Here is an 8,851-nt window from a genome sequence, read left to right as displayed (position 1 = left end):
CATCAGTAATGTTCATGGTGTACTTTTCTGGTATTTGTTAGTGCATGTGTTTGCATTCTTGTCTAGGATGACAGATAAACCGTCTTTGCTTGCATGGAACACAGAATTGAAGAATGGCTGTGCACAGTGGGGAATGTGTAAACCACAGTGTCTGCAAATGTCCTCCCTGGACCTCAGTGAGGTCTTTCGGGTCCCTGCAGCTTCAAGATGTAATGGTTTACATACACAGCTGGCAGCACGGCAGGCCATCACTCTTGGTTATATTTGATTTGAGGCAAGTGGATTTTCTTCACGTTATTTATGTACGGCTCTGCTGGGTAGGAGGCTTTGGTTTTTCAAGCATTATGATAACAAACTCAGAGCTGTCACGTTATTATTGACAGAGTATGCGTTACAGTATGTCAGGGAGACGAGGGCAGAAATGAAAACATTTAGGTTTCTTTTGCTTGTAACATATGTGGCACAAAACTCTCTTCTGAAATACTTGTGCATTGGACTGAAAAAGCGCCACAGAAGAAACTCTTGTGAAAGTATTTCCATGTTATGAGCTTTACTGTTGTTTGAGATCAGCATCCTCTTTGGTGGTTGCTATTCTTGTGCTCATGCCAAACGGGATTTGCCCCATTGATGATCACCACAGGTTAACTTCGTTCTATTTCAAAAGTCAACGAGAACTAGCTTATTTACCCCTTTTTATTCACTCCTCCGTTTCTCCTCTGCATATACCACACACACTGATGAGGAGGAGATAGCTCAGAGGAGCTTTAGCTGAAAAGTGCACAATTTGGAGTGAGCAGTTTTATGTGGAAATGGAGAGCCGTGCGCTTAGTAACAAGTCCAACAACACTGGCGGTGACCTTGTTGGGGGCAAATATTTTCCATTAAGAAATTCCTGAGCTTGTAAACAGCTCCTGTCCTGGGAAGCAGTTACCTCTGTGATGATAATGAGCCCATTTGGAGAATTATCACTCTGACATAGCCTCCTCTGCAGGCCTGATCCCTTAGTGTTGAACTGCTTTTTATCTTTTAAAACGTTCTGGTAGGTCGTAGATCAAGTGAGTGATACTGCGTAATTGATACTGTGTTCATGTTCACCACTGGCTCTCTTTGAACGCTTAGCAACCTCGGCCTGCGTGTAAGCATGCAGGTGCACACAGAGCCATGAGCTGGTGAAGATGAGTCAATGCAGAGTCACTTAGCAGTTTTATAGAGGATGTTTGTAAACTTTAAAGGGCCACCTGTGAGCAGTCATAAAGCTGCCATTGTGCCAGCCTTACGAGAGCTGAGTCACGTCGTTTTGCTACGCTCTGCTTGCATTTTTCATCCACTTCTTCTCTGGCTCGGGCCCTTTGAGGTGACATGGCTAGCTGTGATTGATGCCAGCGTCACGCTGAGAAATCCCCTCCTCTGAGGAGGTTGTATTCTCAGCTTAGCACGCAAAAGATGTAGATTTTGATGCATGAAAATAAGACGGATTCAGGTACAAAATAATTGACAGAGTCGGCGCTAATATTAAAGCAAAGGAAGAAACTAAAGTAAAACAATAATAAAAAACCTAAACAGCCCTTACCATTGTCTTAACAGCCAAGGGTTCATCAAACATGCTAGGTCATGTTGCTGATACTGTAGTATCAGTGCATATGCTGTGGTTTTGGCGTGTTATTCTAAGGCGTGTAATCTTGATGAAGGACAGCCTATCCCCGTACTCAGGCCTAATTCTGACTATTTTCTGGTTTCACTCCATCAAATTGAATGGCTTTAAATGCATGGCCAATATACACAAAATGTGCCGCAAGTGATAATGTGCGCAGTTCCATGATGCAGCTTGGTGCTGATGCTGAAGGTGATGTAAGGAGCATTTCCTTGGAGCCTAATATTCTGATTATAATCCGTTTAAAGTCCACATAGAAGACAAATGCTCAATCATGAAAAATCATGAAAATTGTTTAATCAGACTCATTTTTGCTGTGCTCTTTCTGCGCACGCCTTCTGTCGTGACATAAATGTGTGGGGACGTTTCTCCACATCCAAGTAGGACTGGAGAACAACATTCATTCATTCATTCATTCATTAATTTTCTGTAACCACTTGTCCTCTGGAGGGTCGTGGGGGAGGGAGGAGCCTATCCCAGCTGTCATTGGGCAAGAGGCAGGGTACACCCTGGACAGGTTGCCGATCTATCACAGGACTAACACAGAGAGACAGACAACCATTCACACTCACACCTACGGCCACTTTAGAATCACCAGTTAACCTAACAAGCATGTCTCCGGTGGGAGGATGCCGGAGTACCTGGAGAGAACCCACGCAGACACAGGGAGAACATGCAAACTCCAAACAGAAACAGTTTATGTGCCTGAATTTGAAGGTTTGGTAATTTTACAGAACTGTGACCTATATCAAAGAGGAAAACAAACACGGCTTTAGTGACTGTTAAGGCTCCACCAGTTTGCCCATCTTTCCAGTGAATAACTCAACACTAGACTTATACATGGTTCGGCAGCTCATAGAAAAGTGAGCAGGTTCCTCGGCACCTTGGCAGCCACAGCATAAAATATTCACTAGTGACCAACTGTCTGTATATGTATATGTATGTGCTATAAAGCGATGGACAATGAGTAGATCCCTTTCAACGTGGACAGGGCTTAAGCCACTCACAGACCATGGGCTTCTCCTGTATGTACTAAGTCCAGTACATAGTAATAATTCTCACCTCACTCTCACCGCTGTCTGAAATAACCAGTTTTTGACACAGTACTTTTTGTTCTCAAGTCAAACAGCTCTGTAGCCCTACAGCCGCTATTGTGTTCAATGTAAACACCTACACATAACAACTGGTTTCCTTGTGTGTTCTTTCCAGTCAAGATGGCTGAAAAAGGAGATGCAATTGAACTTTTTTATTATTATTTTGTTGCCAATTTTAACGAGGAGAATAAACACTGTTCTAACACTTGTCTGTGTCAAATGTGCCAAATAAATTCAGACAGTGACATAATACTACATAACTGGTTATAACAGACATGATCATGTTCACTTCAACCTGTTGTATATTTATTCTACACAAAGCTGTACGTGTAGAGTCTGGTACAGAACAGGAACTGAAAAGTCTGAATGTGCGTAGACAAACAAAAACAGGATGAAATGGGGAAAAATAACAAATGAAAATTAAGCATGCAGAATAATGTGATGTTCTAAATTAAAGTCTATATTTTACATATGGTCACATCTTGAAAAGATGTTTCCTCTGTCATACTACTGTGCTACAAGACTGAAATGGTTTGCACTGTTGAAAGTGTACTTTGACATTTTATCTGGGTCGTAATTGTTCAGTAATATGTAGCTTTGTCAACAATGTAACTAAGAGGAAACCCACACTAAATGAGTTTTATGCATTTTAAAACTATTCACACAGATTAAATTTTCCATCAAAACACTGGCGTATTGGTCACAATGTGTCTCTATGAAGAATGATCACACAAGGTCATTGTCTGGATTCAAAACAAGTCTGTATTACAGAGCAATCTCTTATTCTAGTGGTTATTTTACTTCTTTTCTTTTCTTCTTTTTATATTCTTTTAATTGGGTGCAAAAGTCTGGCATTCATTTCTTCTTCATTGTGTGGTGCCAGAGGTTTTTTAAGTCAACCTTCCTGGAAAATATTGGTTATTCTGCTACATACGAAGCCTGCTGTTACTCACTTTAGTGTTCCGCATGCACTTTATTTGTGTTCTGCGTAAAGTCTGCCTTTTATGACCGAGAATAAAGATTCTTGCAAAAGTTCAACTGCAGAAGAAGGACAAATAACAGCACACTTTAAAAAAGTGGCAGTACCACAACCTTTCTCATGTCAGTTTAATGACAAAGTGTCACATTGTTATATTTGAGAGCATAGCTGATAAATGTGCTCGAATACCAAGAGCTGTGAATGACTGCCCTCTCAACACCCAGAATCATTAACACCAATTATCTACATCTTGAACGGGAAGCCTGGCAGCTTCCTGTTCACTTGACTTCATTTCCTCCGGTTGCTGTTACTGTATTGTTTATCCTGTGTTTCTTCCTCTACGTATTCTGTTCACACGTAGATTCGTACAAGCATCTGAGATGCCTTTCCAGGATAGAGCCTATCCATCACAAACACTTCAAACGACCTGCACTTCAGTCCTCACTTAATAGTCCTCACTCTTACGTTGGTTCCCATGTGTTTGGAGAGCAGTTCAATCCCCACTTGCTCATACTGGGACTCATCAGCATCCCAGAGACTGTCTCCAGTCTTCCCAGGATGCACAGCTGCTTTTCTGTGCTCTGCTTGCTGGAAAGTCTATCTTTGTGCATATAATGTTAGCTACATCCCTTGTTTACTCAATGCTGAAAACTGAACCATTGTATGTGGAGCAGCCAGGGTCCCTGGTGGCTCAGGGTTGCAGCTATTGACAGCACGAAGGGCGTAGGATTCCCTCAAAGATGAAGAATAACGCTGACCTACCTGCAGAGAGACTGGAGGATTGTAGGGAAGGAAGAGATCTGTGAGAAATAGGTGTTCGCTGAAAAAATCAAAACCAACAGCTCCTGCTCCGTACACTTACAGTTCTTACAGAGCTAACCTCATAACTGATTTGAGGCTTTGTAATGACTAAGGACTTCAGGTTTTGATTGATTTATTTTTATTCTGAAGTCAAGCCAGTTTTCCCATTGATGCTTATTTCTTTAGTACTTCGTGCACCTTATTTTAAAGTGTTACTGCTACAATGGTCAAGGTAACAGAAATGTTATCACATTTTAATGGAAAATAGCTTAATATTAAATTTCAGCCCATAAATCCTTCAAAAGTCCAAACACATTATATACACATCCAATCAAAAATGCCTACATTTCAATAATAAATATAGATTTTAGGCTTGTTATGGTTCAAACAATGGATGAAACAAACCACCTGCATGCTGGACAGGTGACAACATCTATGCCACCCAAACCCTTGCTGCCACACTGATGAAGAAAGTACAATTCTGACTTAACAACGGTAAAGTTAAAGGTTATAAACGATGGTGGATGTCAGCTCCAGAAACACCCTTTAAAAGTTGTGTGGTAATGTGGCACCACAGAGCTGTTAATTTGAGCTTTCGACACTCTATGACTGGCACCTTTTACAAAGAAAACATGGAAGTGATAAGTGGAAGTTTGGACCTTACTTCATCCTGGTCTAACTTTGCTTCCAAGAAAAGCTGAATGAGTTATTTGTAAAGTAGGAAATATGCTTCCCTGATGCTGCTTTGTGACTCAACATGAATAAGGTGGAAGCGTTACAAGGAAACGAGGAGCGGTGCTTTCCCCTGGGTTGTGAGTGCAAAAGTTTGGTGTGTGTTCTTGTTGAGTCACAGATCCCTTTTCCAAACCAAACTGGACTTGGGGCCCAGATGCATCTGTACAAATGAGATTCAAAGCATTGCTCCGGCCCACTTTCCAGCTCTGTATCGCCACAGTGCTGGAGGAAAGATTTCAAGCTAACTACTATTTGTTGTTTTGCTGTTAGAAATTAAATGGAGATTGTTGCACTGGCGCTTTCAGCATATCCAAGATACGACAACATCCTTTGTGATAGCTGTGGCTGCTTTCCTTGGCATCGTGTCGTACACAGGGAGATATTTTTAGACCGTCCTGTATGAATTAGGCAGTGTTCAGTGTTCTCTCTGTGGGGCAGTTCAGATCTACCTGACTCTAGGGTTGCTATTAGCTCTTTTAATAAAGGCCAGATTGTGGGAAAACTGGTAGTTAATGTGACCCGGCTGTGGCTTGCTGACAGACGTTCCCACCAGCGGTGTAGGACAGAGCCTGCTCCATTTTCCTATCCACAGGAAAAATGCTATCAGCTCCCTCAGTGCTGCAGACTCTTTATTTGCATTATTTTCCCTTGAGAGATTTAATAGCCTTCTATCTTACTCTTGACATCAGCTGTGAGATTCAATCCCAGATAGCCACTGGACGCTGTAACGGAACAGGGCCGCAACCGCAAAACGATAGAGCCGGGTCTGGCCCGCATCCGCCTCGCGGACTCGTTCCTGAGTCCAAACGCACATCGGGCCGAAGCCGTTTCTGGTCTGTTTTTAGGGGTTGTTGCGGATATGTGCCAGCGCCGATCCAGCACCGCCTGATTATCCCGTTACAGATGCGTAACGGGTGCGTGAAACGATTCCGCCTACCGGAGCTGTGCCGGATGTGTTACGATTCCGCTTAAATCACCACTGGATTGTCCTTTTGCCTTATTTTCGGCAGGTTTCAGTTGGAGCAATGCGTATAGGCTATAGCTGAAATAAATCGTTTTAATGATTAAAACGCATAGCCTACTAAAACAACGTGAACAAAGTTAACAAACACAGAGTTAATGACCACGAATTCATAGATTTAATTATAAAAAACGAACAACAAAGTCATGAACAAAGTCAACAATTAACACAGAACACAGAGAACAACAAACACAGAATTAATGGATAAAAAAAAAACCGCACAGGCTATTAACACAACGTGAAAAAAAAACAAAAAAAAAACATGCACTTAAACAAAATCACTCGGTGGGTGCTGTGGCAGCTGTTGCTGTTGCTCCTGCTGCTGACGCCCTCCTCGATCCTGTCCGCCGACCAGATGTCCGAGACCAAAACCGGGGACATAATCCCAAAATTTTGGAAAAAACGGGGACATTTTTAGTTTGACTGTCAATCTGATTGAAATACATACAAGTTTTATCTTCAAAAAACAGGGACATAGGTAGTTTTTTCTGTATTTTCCCGGAGGCAACCAAAAACGGGGACTGTCCCCTGAAACCGGGGACGTCTGGTCATCCTAGCTAAGACCACCTTTTAAAATTCAGCACATTAGCGCAAATATATGTCATGATATTAAAAAGTTGATTCGGTTATCCTATAATTGGGTCTATTCTGTGCAACACTCATGCTAGCCTATTTGTGTAGCGCAGTAGCGCTATAGATGCGGCTTTAACATCAAACGGCTAACACAGACTCGTGGTGCGCAAATAACAGCCTGTAACTGCTATCTACAAAGCAAACAGCATTTCACTTGCACGTTTAAGTAATAGTAAATTAGAATAAACACATACAAATAGATGTACATAATAAACACATAGAATAAACACATAAAAACTTACGTGTGCATAGCTGGTCAGATAAATCTGCGTTGACAGCTTGGTTTGATGATTTTTTTTATTATTTTTTGGCGCTTCTGGCTGAAGTCCGTAGTACGGATGTGGGCCGTATCTGTAAGACGACAGTCAAGCCAGACCCAACGTTCACTTGGCACTTTGGGCGCTGTCGTAAAACGGACCTAAAACGGAGCTCAAACGGACCTGTGCTGTAACGGACCTTATAGCATCACAAAATGTACTGTATTATTTTGTTTTTAAACACTGATAATATTGCTCAGCTTAATGACAATGCATTTATCTCATGCTAACTGACAAAAATGCCGAAAATAAGGCAAAAGGACAATCCAGTGGTGATTTAAGCGGAATCGTAACACATCCGGCACAGCTCCGGTAGGCGGAATCGTTTCACGCACCCGTTACGCATCTGTAACGGGATGATCAGGCGGTGCTGGATCGGCGCTGGCACATATCCGCAACAACCCCTAAAAACAGACCAGAAACGGCTTCGGCTCGATGTGCATTTGGACTCAGGAACGAGTCCGTGAGGCGGATGCGGGCCAGACCCGGCTCTATCGTTTTGCGGTTGCGGCCCTGTTCCGTTACAGCGTCCAGTGGCTATCTGTCTCTGTCAAAACAGTGCTGGCTCAAATCCGTTTTGCAGATATGGGCCAGAGCAGTTTTTAGCCCTTTTTTAAATGCAATCGGCTCAGATATGTATCACAGATTCGGGCCACACCAGTGTGGCCTATGTGAAAACAGTATCGGCTCAGATTCATATTGCAGATCTGGACCAAATCAGTGTCAGACACAGCTAATGTCTTTCGGTAACCTATGGGAAAAGTGATCTGGGCCAGATCTGTAAAATGATATAAATACTGAACTGATGGCAGTTAGAATGTTTAAGCTGAAACCTCTATCTGGCACGGATCTGGTTCACAATCAGAAAACGTCTCTAAGCTAGAAACGGAGGCAAGGGGCTTAAAACGGATCCGGGCCAAATGTAATTGCTATCTGGGATGACTCCATTTTCAATATGAGTCCATTCACTGCTTCAGCGGCAGAATGGCAAGAGCAAACTTAACTCTTCATGGACACAGAAACCCAGTCATATGTCTCAGTTCTGCTGAGAGTGACTGTGACAAATGAGAATGGTGTTTTATCAAGCAGATTATCTCCGAGGTCTCAGGTTTTAGCACGCTCTTTGTTAGTGTTTTTCAGCATCTATATGGTGAGGCGAGAGCCCACAGGGATATCAGTTTATATCTTCAGCTCAATCTTCAAATGTAATCTGACTGTATGTGGATAGAGTATAGTTACATGAAAAGACAACAAACATGGTTCATCATGTCAACATGAACTTTATCGTAGCTACAGACTTCCTACGTTGTGCATGTTGGCTCTTGCTTGAGTTGTATATACCTGGTCTGGCTCCTTGGGGTCTGGGTTTTATCTCATACATGGATTATCTGATGTTCTCACGGCTCACATTAGGCAGAAAGGTAGTATGGTGAAAATTATCCATAATATGAGAAGACAGAAGGGGATTTCAGCAGTATTAGCATTAAAGCTATGGTACAGGGATGTCACATTTAAATTAACATATGTTACATTAAAGCTGATCCATTGGTTTACAGTACATTCATTCTGGATAATCGTGTCTTTGAAAAATGCATAACATATTTGTGTATTTGTATGTTG

Source organism: Chelon labrosus (assembly GCF_963514085.1).
Source record: "Chelon labrosus genome assembly, chromosome: 9".
In the NCBI taxonomy this organism is placed as follows: domain Eukaryota; kingdom Metazoa; phylum Chordata; class Actinopteri; order Mugiliformes; family Mugilidae; genus Chelon; species Chelon labrosus.
The sequence above is the reverse complement of the archived record's forward strand: the minus strand, read 5'-3'. Positions refer to the sequence as shown.